Below are 13,138 nucleotides of genomic sequence, written 5' to 3' on the forward strand. Positions count from 1 at the left end.
TCTAGACGCAGAGATAGGATAATCACCAGGTTTATATTAATGCATAAAACAAAAGTAAAATGAACCAAGTTCAACGAGACTCGATGATCAAAGTTTGATCTTTAACAGAAAGTTGCATAAAAGCATAATCCTCCAAAGCTAACAGTGTCGTCCCTTTATATAAGGGTGACGACGGAGATGTCTAAGTAATAAGATAAATAAAGCAGCGATCCCTCAGGATCAAAGATCCTGAGGGATTCGCCAAACTATTAATCCTTAATCACTTCTTTTCTCCTCTGCTGAGCTGGTGTCTTCTCCTCCTTTTCTGGACCGGTTTGCTTCAACCTGCTTAGCCTTGTTTGCACTTGGTCCTTCGTCAAAGGGACAACAGCTACCCTGTTCTTGTCTTTTTCTTTGGAACAACAGCTCCTTGTTTTCACCCCTTCCTGCACAGGAGAATGACAACTATCAGCGGTTAAGTCTTGCATACTAATCCCACATGTTTTGTTATAATTATTTATTGTTTTTCGTGTTCATGATGCAAAAAGGTTCACAAGTTCCACTGAAAAGCCATTGAAATGATCATAAAAAACATACCTTTTTAGTACTCCACAGGAACCACTGAGCATGCTTCTTGCCCTTTCCATCAATGTCTTGTTCATTCTTTTGGCAACTCCATTTTGCTGAGGTGTATATGGAGTAGTCTTATTCCATGTTATACCACACTTCTTACAGAATTCTTTAAATTCCTTACTGCAAAACTCTCCACCGTTATCTGTCCTCAGCACCTTCATCTTCTTCTCTATCTGGTTTTCTACCAGAGCCTTGAATTCTTTAAACCTGTCAAAGACTTCAGATTTATTCTTAAGGAAATATATCCATGTATTCCTTGAGAAGTTATCTATAATTGATACATAGTACACAACCTTACCCAGTGATGGAACCTTCACAGGTCCAAACACATCACTATGCACAAGCTCTAATATATGTTTCGCCCTCTTACCACCAGAGGGGAAACTCACCCGATTCTGCTTCCCATATACACAATTTTCATAGAAATCAAAATCCAGAGAGCTATTACTCATACCTTCTACGATACCTTTACCATGAAGTATTTGAAGGCCCTTCTCTCAAATATGTCCAAGCCTTTGATGCCACAGCATGGTCTTCTCTCCAGAAACCACTAGATCTTCTACTCCACTTTCAGGAACCACAGAACTATTTCACCCATCAACAACCGTGCTACCTTGCAGCTTGTACAGCTTTAGATTATACAGGTTATAATCCTCAGATTATACATCTTTTTCCACAGGAACAGTTTATTCACGAGAGACTTAGATTGGTACAAAGTCCCTAACTTGTCCCACAAAGCCTTTTTCGTAGCTCCCCCTGATACATTCAACAATATTGAATCTAAGACACACAATCATATTGTGCTCTTTGCCTTCCGATCCAACTTCTTCCATTATTCATCAGACACTCTCGTTGGTTTAGTACCCAACTCTACTGCGATCCACTGATCTTTATCCACCAACAGATCCTCCATCTTGAGTTTCTGCAACTCAAAACTCTGACCATTAAATTTATCGATCTCTATCTTTCCACTGCTCGCCATCTTCTTTCACCACCAGAATCGATCTCGTAGATCTCCCACTGAATAGGGTCTACCACAGGCTCGAGCGAAAGCCCTTAGCAACAAAGGCATCCCCTTGAAGCCAAAACAACTTTGATACTGAATGTAGGTTTTATTCCTGTACATAAATTACCTACATACGAATTCTAAAACACATAAAATAAAAAATGCGAGAGCATACCACATAAAACAACACAAAGATTTTCCCCTGGATCCCAAAACCGGGACTACCAGCTTGATTTTTCATTATGTTCCTTTCAATGTTATAATACATATTTATACATGCTGAAGCATCCAATACCATGGAACAAAAACCATCGTGTCCAAAATCATGGACCGAAAACCATCACATCCAAAAACATGTGCAAAAATCATGCACAAAACCATAGGTGGGTTCGCCCAACATAACATAGGTTTCAAAACCAAAATTTTTCGGGGTGCTACCCCAGACCCCATAGAGTGGGGTTACCTGCACCCCTCAAACCCCTTGTGACCCCCCCGCTACGCAATTGACGCAACAAAGGGGGGGCTCCGCCCCCTTCTAACCCCCCGGTTAACTACGTGGGCTAGTCATGGAAAGAATATAACACAACCCAACAAACAGAAGGAGGTTCATTTGAGCCATGTTTAAGGCATTGTTCTGCCTTCAAACCATCAATTAAAGCCCCGATCCAGAGGTAATGGAATTATCAATCTTATCAACCCTTACGAGTGTTGGCTTGATAATCACATCTCTCTTTAATGTAGTGTTCTGGAGCTCAATGATCATGACATCAGATTTCTCTTGTTTTTCGTGTACCTCACTAGGTTGATACACTTCAGATATCTCACCACCAACTCTGAACTCTACTGTAGAGTATTTTCTTGATGTAAAATCCAAAATGAAATTATTAACCAGTAAATCATGTTGACTCTCCTCACAAATACTAACACAACCTCTTTTTCATCCCATGGAACCCACCTCACCTAGTCCATTTCTTCCAGTTTCTACCTGTTGGGTGTGGAGCCTAATTATCTTATATATTCAAAGGTATTGCTGCATTGGACCCCAGTTTGTAATGGGGCTGAAACACTGCCCGTAATATATTCACTGTAGGGGGGGTCCAGGGGGGGTGGCTGCGACCTTTGGGAGCCCCCCCTGGTGGGGGGATCGAGGGTAGCGCCCTCGAAGCTAAAAATAGATGTAAAACTGCCATGTAAAATGTTGTAATTTCATAGTCAATCTGGGCTATTCATTAGGCGGAGATCTGACGGTAGAAGTTGTATTTAATTTAGGGTTGTTTTCCCTAGAAGGCAACCCCTCGCTATATATGAGGGAATTGTATTCCGCCTATGTAGATCTGTATTCTGAGTGAGGAAGAGAGAGGAGATTGAGAGCGAAGAGAGAATTACAGTGGATCTGCAGGTTGTATCTCTTCAGTTTGTTGGATAATATAAAAGGAAGGATTGGCTATTTCTCCGTGGACGTAGCCCAAACTGCGTGAACCACGTATATCTATGTCTCTCTTGTCTTATGCATTTTCTGTGTTTATATTTCTACAATATTTTATGTGTTCCATTGCTCCGTAATATATAATTTTCTAATAGCTGGTATTATAGCTGAAGGTCTATTTCGCTGATAAACTCGCAGGAGAGAATGGCTCATGGTTCGAGTGGGAGTAATGGCGGAAGATGGTAGGTTTAGGGTCGAAAAATTTAACGGCCAAAACTACCAGTTGTGAAAGATGCAGATGGAAGATTATTTGTCCCAGAGAGATCTGTACCAACAATTAAGCGGAAAGGCAAAGAAGCCAATGAGTGTGACAGACACAAAATAAGATATTCTCAACAGAAAGGCACTTGGAACAATACAGCTATGCTTAGCAGCGTCGGTAGCATTTAATATTTCAAAGGAAACGACAACAGAGGGTTTAATGTCGACATTGTCCAAACTATATGAAAAACCCTCGGCCTCAGATAAGGTATTTCTTATGAAGCATTTATTTAATATGAAAATGTCAGAAGGTGGATCTGTTGCTGATCATTTAAATGAATTTAATACAGTTACCAGTCAGTTAAGTTCTGTAGGGTAACTTTTGATGATGAAGTTAGGGCTCTTTTATTTCTGTGCCCATTGCCAGAAAGTTGGAATGGTTTAGTTATGGCCATTAGTAACTCTATCTCTGGATCTAGTACTTTAAAGTTTGATGATGTTGTCGGTGCAATCCTTAGCGAGGAAATGCAATGGAAAATATCTGGTGAGACATCAGGTAATGCTTTGACTGCAGAGACTAGGGAAAGAAAAATGGAAAGAGGAAAGAGCCCTGGATATCGCAGTAAGTCAAGAAAAGGCAGATCCAAGTCCAGATCGGGGATAGTGTGCTGGAAATGCAAGAAGAAAGGACACCTGAAGAAAGACTGCAAATCTCAGAAGGGAAAAGAAGGAGATGCGCAACAAGAAAATAATCATGAAGCGAATGTAACAGGTGATGTGTTGCAAGATTCTTTGATTCTTTCTTTAGAAAATATTATTGATGACTAGGTGGTAGATTTAGGGGCCTCATTCCATGCCACACCTGATTGGAAACATTTTCATGATTATGTTCAAGGAGATTTTGGATAGGTTCCATTGGGTGATGATAAACCCGATAAAATAATTGGAATGGGTACAGTTTTCATAAAAGAATAGAATAGAAGTCAATGGCTATTGAAGGAGGTAAGGCATGTTCCAGATCTGAAGAAAAATATGATTTCAACAGGGTAGTTGGGAGGTGAAGTTTGTGTGACTACTTTTACAGATAAAACCTGGAAGGTCACTAAAGGATCCCTGGTAATAGCAAAGGGAGAAAAGCTTGGTACATTGTATTTATGCAATGGCATTTCTAATTTTGTTAATGCTTTAACCTCTACAGGAGAAGATACGACATTGTGGCATCATAGGCTTGGGCAGATGAGTGAGAAGGGGATGTAGATTCTTCACTCAAGAAATTTGTTGCCAGGTTTGAAGCATGTTGATCTAAAATTCTGTGAGAATTGTGTTTATGGAAAACAAAAGAGAGTCAGATTCAAGGAAAATTTTAGGGGCGAATTTTCTCCCTTGGGCGAAATTAAGGGGTTTTATATTTTTATTGGGCGAATATTTTGTATCACAGTACATTGTTACAAATCGCCTCAAATTTATTTTATAAAAAAATTAGGTATGGAGGTTAACCCACCTTATTTTAAGGGAGGGAGTAAAAAGAGTAAATTTATCCCTTGAAATTAGGAGTTACAACCTTCCATTCACCCTAATTTTCAAGAATAGGTATTTATGATAGTTATTTCACTCTCCACATTCGGTGTAAAAAAGGGTTTTTTCTTTTATTTTCCTCTATTTCATGGTATTGGGGTTAATTTCCAGAAAATGACCTTATTTTTTGGAACAAATGGTCACAAAAGAATAATTCATTTTATTTAAAAATTCAAGTCTCTTATTTTCATGTTTATTTAAAGATTGAATAATGTTCTTGCCATATTCCAAGTTTGCATGTTTAGTCATAATCATATAAAGAATAATGGAAAACATTTTTTTATATTTACTTCATAAGTCACCTTATATTTACATGTAAATAAATAAAAATATAAATAAAGTGGAGTATGGTAAATAAATAAAACCTCTTTTTATACTTACTCCGAAGGTATTTAAATAAATATAAATATAAATAAACTAGAGGTATGGTAAATAAATAAAACCTCTTTTTATATTTAGTCCATAACCCTCTTTCTATTTAAGAAGGCTCAAAAAAGAGGTTTTATTTAAGTGAATCCTATGGGCCAAATACCATATTTATAAAAAAGGTATGGTAAATTAATAAAAATATAAATAAATGAGAGGTATGGTAAATAAATAAAACATTTTTTTATATTGACTCCAGAAGTCACATTATATTTAAGAACACTCAAAACATGTGTTATACTTAGGTGAAGCCTATGGGCCAAATACCATGGGCCAAATTATTATTAATACCATGCAAAAAACATTATTAGCCCATTATTAACCCTAATATTAGTATTAATAAAAAAAAGATGGCACATGGTATTGACCCATGGTATTCACGTGGAATGTAGGCTATTTAAAGGGGGGAATTAAACCAGCATAGATCCATCTTTACTCTGGATCTACTAAGCCCCGAGAGGGATCAAATATCATGATATGCAAACTAGCATAGAGTGAAAACATATTTGATCCTCTGGCTTGGTAGATCAGGGGTAAAAATGGATCTTGTAATTTAATGCCACTTAAACATTTTAATTTGGTTAAAATAAAAAAATAAAATAAAAATCAATTATTAATTTTTATAAATTACTAATAGTAGTTTTTAAGCTCCAGGTTTATGATAACCCATGGTAATATCATGGTATTCATGTGAGAATATACTATTTAAAGGGGAAATTCTATCAGGATCCATCTTAATTCCGTGTCTACCAAGTGCTGAGAGGGATAAATAGATTTCATCCCTCCAGGAGTGGTAGAAGTGGAGTTAAGATGGATATAGGTTGGTTTTTATGATAATGAAGATATTAAATAGACTTAGGAAATCATATTATAAAAAACATCTTAAGGTGAATGGTTAAAGCTAAATTTAGTCACTTCACAAAATTTAGTAAAAAATACCAATATCTCCATTAATATTGGTTTTTTTGATTTAACAAAAAAAAATTCAAAAGTGAAATCTTATCACTCTTTTTGCATCACCCTCGCAGAAGAGAGATAATCAGTGCCCAGATTTCCCACCATTTTTCAAACGTTCTCAATATGATATCTTCATGAAAAAGTTAAGGTACTGATGTTGGATTAGTTGTTTGAAAAATATGCTGGTTTGTACAACCTTTCATCTTCTCTGTTATTCTTAATTTGTCATAATGATCTGTAGGGTTGGGCCAGTGCTTGAAAAATATGCTAGTTTGTAGAACCTTTCATCTTCTCTGTTTTTCTTAATTTGTCGTAATGATCTGTAGGGGTTGGGCCAGTGCACCATATTGTCCTAAAAGGCAGAGATTGTGCACCAAAAAGGAAATTAATCCACATGTTACAACGTTGTTAAAAAATTCAAGACATATGAAGGTAGTGAATTATGCTAATAAGCAATTTAGATTGGGAGAGACGTAATTAAATTTTATTATTTAATTGAAGATTTCCAATTAAAATAATAACAAATCTATATTAATATATTAATATATTGATTGGAAGGCTTCTGACAACGGTCACTTCTTTCCATTAGATCCCCTTCAGGCCTTTGGGATACCTACTACTTTCTTATATTATATAGTTGGGGCTTGCTACTTTTTGGTGTGTTGGGGTAAACAAAATGTGTTTTTATTTTTTATTTTTTATCTCGCAATTAAAGTCTATGGAATAAGAAAGAAATTTGATAGCTTGACAAAAGTGGTAGAGAAAAGATTAATCTCTCCTACCTTGATAAAACTGGTGGTCAAGATCAACACCTATAAGAAATTTGTTGTGGAATATTATCAAAACTAATAGAAGGATATGAAAGAGTGTACATTGAGAACCTTGACAAACATGGCCACTGAAACTTGCAGCATTGTTTGTAGGAAGAGAAAATTATGTTTCTTTTTTCCAAACATGTATGTTAGTCTATTACAATTTAATGAATATGTTTTCCTATTATCATATATGGTTTCATACTTTAACAAAACATTCGCCAAGACTTCAATTTTTATTATTCAATGAAATATTTGTCAAAATCTTACAAGATTTTATAATTCATTGATATATTCACCATGACTTTACAAGATAATATAATCTGGTGAGAGATTCGCCAAAAAAATTCTATATACATATTATATTATTGATAAAATCGCCTCCCATTTTTCCTATGTATCATGGGGATTCGCCCATTTATTATACATATAAATTTAGGGTCGTTCTTAAAATTTTCCCTGGTCAGATTCCTCAGAGTTATGAAAGAAAAGAAGAGCGAAAAATTAGAGCTTGTGCATAAAGATGTATGGGGACCTGGTCAAGTATCATCTCTTGGTGGATTTCGTTATTATGTTACTTTTATTGATGATGCAACCAAAAAAACCTGTATTTATTGTATTCGAAATAAATATGATGCATTTGATACTTTCAAGAAATGGAAAGCTTTGGTTGAAAATGAGATAGGAAAAAGGTTGAAGTGTTTCAAATCAGACAATGGATGTGAATATTGCAGCAAAGAGTTTGATAGGTACTATTCAGAGAATGGAATTCACAGAGAGAAGAAAATTCCAGGAGCACCACAAGAAAATGGTGTGTCAGAAAAGATGAACAAGACAATCATGGAGGATGAAAGGTGCATGAGATTGCATGCAGGATTGTCTTTACAATTTTGGCCAGATGTTGTAGATATTGTTGTTTATCTAATAAACAGAGGGCCTTCAAGTTCCTTGGATGGTGGTATTCCAGAGGAGGAATGGACAGGTAAAAAGGTAAACTACTCTTTTTTAAAGACTTTTGGTTGTGAAGCCTTTGTCCACATTAATAAAGAAAATAGAACAAATCTTGAGGCAAAATGAAAGAAATGTACCTTTTTTGGATATGGTGTTAATGATTTTGGTTATTGCTTTTATGATTATGAAAAGCACAAAATCATTAGGAGCAGAGATGTCATATTCAATGACAAGGTTTTGTATAAGGATCAATTGTAGGAAAATAAACAGGAAAAAGAAAACAAAGAATACACAGTGCTTGAAGAGATCACAGAAAAAGTGACGATGCCTGAAAATCATAATGATCAACAGCTAGAACAACAACCACAACAGAAAAAAGAACCTCAAACACCTGAAAGTGAGGTTAGAAGATCTACCAGGATAAGTAGATCCCATGAACGATACTCTCCTTCATTATATTATGTATTGTTGACTGATTCTGGTGAACCAGAATGTTATGAAGAAGCAGTGCAAGTAGAAACTAGGAAGAAGTGGGAGAAAGCCATGAAAGAAGAGATGGACTCCTTAGCACATAACCACACTTGGGACTTAGTCAAGTTGCCTGTAGGTAAAACAACATTGCAGAATAAATGGGTTTACAAGTTGAAAGAAGAAGATGGATGTAGAAAAAGGTATAAATCTAGACTTGTTGTGAAAGGGTTTGCATAGAAAAAGGGTATAGACTTTGATGAGATATTTTCTCCTGTTGTTAAAATGACTTCAATCAGAACTATTTTAAGTCTTGTAGTAGCTGAAGATTTGCATCTTGAGCAGTTAGATGTAAATACAACCTTTTTCCATGGAGATTTGGAGGAAGAGATATATTTCCAGCAGCCACAAGGATATGAGGTAAAAGGGAAGGAGAAACTAGTGTGTAGGTTGAAGAAGAGCTTCTATGGCTTAAAACAGGCTCCAAGATAGTGGTATCTAAAATTTGACAGGGTTATGTCTGAACAAGGTTATACTTGATGTCACTCTGATCATTGTGTCTATGTCAAAAGGAAAAATGATGGCAGCTATATTATATTATTATTGTATGTAGATGACATGCTTGTTGCATGTTCTAACATGCAGGAAATAAATGTGCTCAAAAGAAAATTGGCGAACTCATTTGCAATGAAGGATTTGGGTGCTGCAAAACAAATCCTTGGTATGAGAATAACTAGAGATAGGAAGAATCACAAATTAACGTTGTCTCAAAGTGAGTACATAGAAAAGGTGTTTAAAAAGTTTAATATGTAGAATGCAAAACCAGTTAGTATACCTTTGGCTAGCCATTTCAAAATAAGTAAGGAGGAGTATCCCAAGACTCAGGAAGAAATGGCTCATATGTCTAAAGTTATATATGCATAAGTAGTTGAATGCTTAATGTATGCAATGGTTTGCACAAGGCCTGATATTGCACATGCAGTGGGAGTTGTAAGAAGGTACATGAATAATCTAGGAAAAGAACATTGGATGGCGGTGAAGTGGATCCTCAGGTATTTGAGAGGTACCACAAATCAAGAATTATGTTTTGGTGGTTCAAACATTTCTCTACAGGGATATGTTGATGCAGATATGGTGGGTGATAGAGATAACAGGAGGAGCACAACATGGTATGTGTTTACTGTAGGTGGAACAACTATCAGTTGGGTCTCAAAACTGTAAAGTGTTGTTGCACTCTCAACAACATAAGCAGAGTTTGTTGCTGCTATAGAGGCTAGTAAAGAAATGATTTCGTTAAAAAGGTTTCTGGATGAATTGGGTAAGAAGTAGGAGTTTGGAAGGTTATACAGTGATAGCCAGAGTGCCGTACATCTTGCAAATAACTCTACATTTCATTCCAAGACTAAACATATATAGCTTAAGTACCATTTCATACGGTTAGCGTTGGAAGATGGACAATTGAAGCTGGAAAAGATACACTAGCTAGAATCCTGCAGATATGTTAACAAAATTTTTAACCAGGGAGAAAATGAGAATCTGCTCAGTTTCGATTGGTCTTCAACTTTGATGAAGAAAGTGAGAAACAGCTAGGTCCAAAGTGGAGTCATTTTCTAGCAAATGAAGCAGTGGTGGAGTTGCTATAATCAGTCTCCAAGTGGGAGATTGTTGGGTGTGGAGCCTGATTATCTTCTGTATTCAAAGGTATCGCCGCATTGGACCCCAGTTCGTAATGGGGTGGTAATGCCGCACGTAATATATTCACTGCAGGGGGGGGTCCGGTGGGGGGGAACCTTTGGGAGCCCACCTTGGGGGGGGGATCGGGGGCAACACCCCCAAAGCTAAAAATAGATGTAAAATTGCCTTGTAAAATGTTGTAATTTTGTAGTCAATCTAGGTCGTTCATTAGGTGGAGATCAGGCGATAAAAGTTGTGTTTAATTTAGGGTTTTTTTCCCTAAAAGGAAACCCCTTGATATATATATGAGGGAATTGTATTGCATATATGTAGATTTGTATTTTGAGTGAGGAAGAGAGAGGATATTGAGAGCAAAGAGGGAATTACAGCAGATCTGTTGTAGGTTGTATCTCTTCAGTTTGTTGGATAATATAAAAGGAAGGACTGGCTGTTTCTCCATGGACGTAGCCCAAACTAGGTGAACCACGTATATCTGTGTCTCTCTTGTCTTATGCATTTTTTTTTTATATTTATGCAATATTTTATGTGTTCCATTGCTCCATAATATATAATTTTCTAACACTACCAAAACTTCAGATTCACCTGCTCTACTTTCTACTCTATTTATAGAAACATCATTCCCACCAATGTCACCATGACCATCAATCTGAGTCCCACTTACTTCTGGACAACCATTCATCCCCACACTAACAGTAATAATACCTATTCTACCCGTAATGATAGTTGCAATGTTTGTTCCAGTACCCTCTTCAATGCCTTCATCACTCTTGCATGAAACTTGATGTACATTATCCACACTCTCGGTAGAATTTTCTATCCTATCATGGTAGCATGTATCAACTGCATTCACAGAAAAAAAAAAAAAAAAAAAAAAAAAAAAAAAAAAAAAAAAAAAAAAAAAAAAACCTGTGAAATTCACTACTGGCAAGTTCTTGAACACGTCTTTCACCAAAAGCAGGCCCATTCCACCTATGCTTGTTTCTAGTATTGTCTTCTCCATCACTGAATCTTTCAGATGTCTTTCCTTGACCAACATGAGAAATTCCCCTGGAAACTTCAGAGCTGGCTTCCATTCTCTTACGTTTTGATGATCTTGCAGTGTCAATTCCTTCTTTGTCAACATCTGCGCTCTCTATGTTTTCTCGTTTTTTTGCATAGAGCTACCATAGTTTCCCTTACTTTGAACATTGTTCTGAGGTTCATGCGACTCTGATGTAACCCAGTCACCAACTTCACTGCTGCAATGAAATCCATGTTTCCTTTGTTGAATAATAGAAGGCGAAGGGAGTTGTGAATTAATACTTTGCTTCGTTGGTGGAAGGCCCCCTGCTATTGTGAGACTCAAATCCAATATCCATTCCTCTGTGACATCCTTCTAGCAGCTACTAGTCATGGCCTCACTAGCATCATCCAGGTATTCCTTACCTTTAACTTCACTGGTCGAAACTCCACCAACACAACTTGCTGCACTCATCCCACACATACTGCTATCATTGTGGTTTTTGCAAATTTCTTGTGATTCAAGTGAACCATTAGTTACAAGCTGCAAAGGTCTATAGATGGTAGAGAAGGCCCACATTCCCACACTGGCTCCATAAAGGCTGCAGTCAAGAACCACTAAGGCTGGCTCAGGCTTTCGTTGAATACCAACATATTTGTTCTATGATGATTCTATGGCTTCATTCACCCCAGGTTTTGATGAAAGTTGAACGCTGGGACTGTGAACATGGACCAGACATGGAGATGATTCTCTAGGACATGCATCTTCAACAGGCTGAGTAGAACGATCCTCAAAATCAACAACATAAGGAAGCAACCTCAGTTCCCATCCACACAAGCTAATAAGCCTTTGACCCTAATAATATAAATTAGCACTAGTAGTTGCAGATTCATCACCAACAATCTTAACTCCATAAATATTTCCACTATTTCGAGATAGCATTGCACTTGGTAATGGAGGAGGTTGAGAAAGAAGACGATTTATCTGAGGATCCTGAGATCTCTTCATTTCCTCAATGGAAGAACTACAAACAACTGGGAGAGATGGCAGCTAAAGGAGTGCATCACAATGATCCCTGTAACTTTCAACAAGAGCATGGGAAGGCGTTGGTGGAAAATGTGCTAAATATTCCTCACATTCATTACCCTTCCATGGAGAATTATCCTTATGCGCATCATCAAGCACTAAATATAGTAGATGCACTCTCAACTTGTCATTGTGTCCATGTAGGAGGAGTAGAAAAGCTGAGGTGGCCACCACATGCTTCACAAGCTATCAAATCCACATCAACATTCACCCAACATCTCCTTACATAATTCATTGGTCCAATGACCTTCGACTTTCCTAACCATGTCATAGAATTGAAAGTTTCCAGATTCCTCATGAAGTCTACTTGATCCCAAGGTCTACATACAGGTGATGGTGAATTTATTAATGTTGAAATAGATTTTGGATTGTTTACTGTTAATGTAGGGGACAACCCACTGACTCTGGATGATGATGATGGCCCTTTTGAAATTTGTCCCAGTTGGGGTGTTTTTTGTTGTGTGCAGGTTCTTTGGGAGAAGGGGTTCAAGTAGAACTGGTGGGAGTTGAGGGAAATTTAGAGTGGAAGAGTTTTCCCATGGCCTTCTCGAAGTGCTTCTCCGCGTCTTCTGTCATCTCTGTCACTGCAATTTTTGATACTTGCCCTACAAATTCCCAAGAGTTGTATGTTACGATCCTGTCCTAGTTCAATCTTTAGATTTTACCGGTGAGAAGGTAAGCTGGTTTTTTTTTATTCGGGATGTTGTTTCTTTTGTTGGCCTTGTTAGCACTCCAGGAAACTCTCCTAGGTTGTATCTCGGAGATGCCTGGAAACATATAAATCTTCAATATCGTTCTCTGAACTATTGGAATGGATTTGGGTTTGGATCAAGTCAGATGACTTTTTCAACTCTATTTTCACT

The 13,138-nt window shown here is 37.1% G+C and overlaps 1 pseudogene; it reads right to left on the reverse strand.

Annotated features, from left to right (window-relative positions):
- Positions 1-2,270: 2,270 nt before the first annotated feature.
- LOC149228514 (uncharacterized) lies at positions 2,271-12,874 on the reverse strand (annotated as a pseudogene).
- Between the last annotated feature and the right edge of the window lie 264 nt (positions 12,875-13,138).

Source organism: Pinus tabuliformis, chromosome J (assembly GCF_031772625.1).
Source record: "Pinus tabuliformis cultivar Carrire ecotype Pingquan chromosome J, CPIR1, whole genome shotgun sequence".
NCBI classification, from domain to species: Eukaryota; Viridiplantae; Streptophyta; class Pinopsida; order Pinales; family Pinaceae; genus Pinus; species Pinus tabuliformis.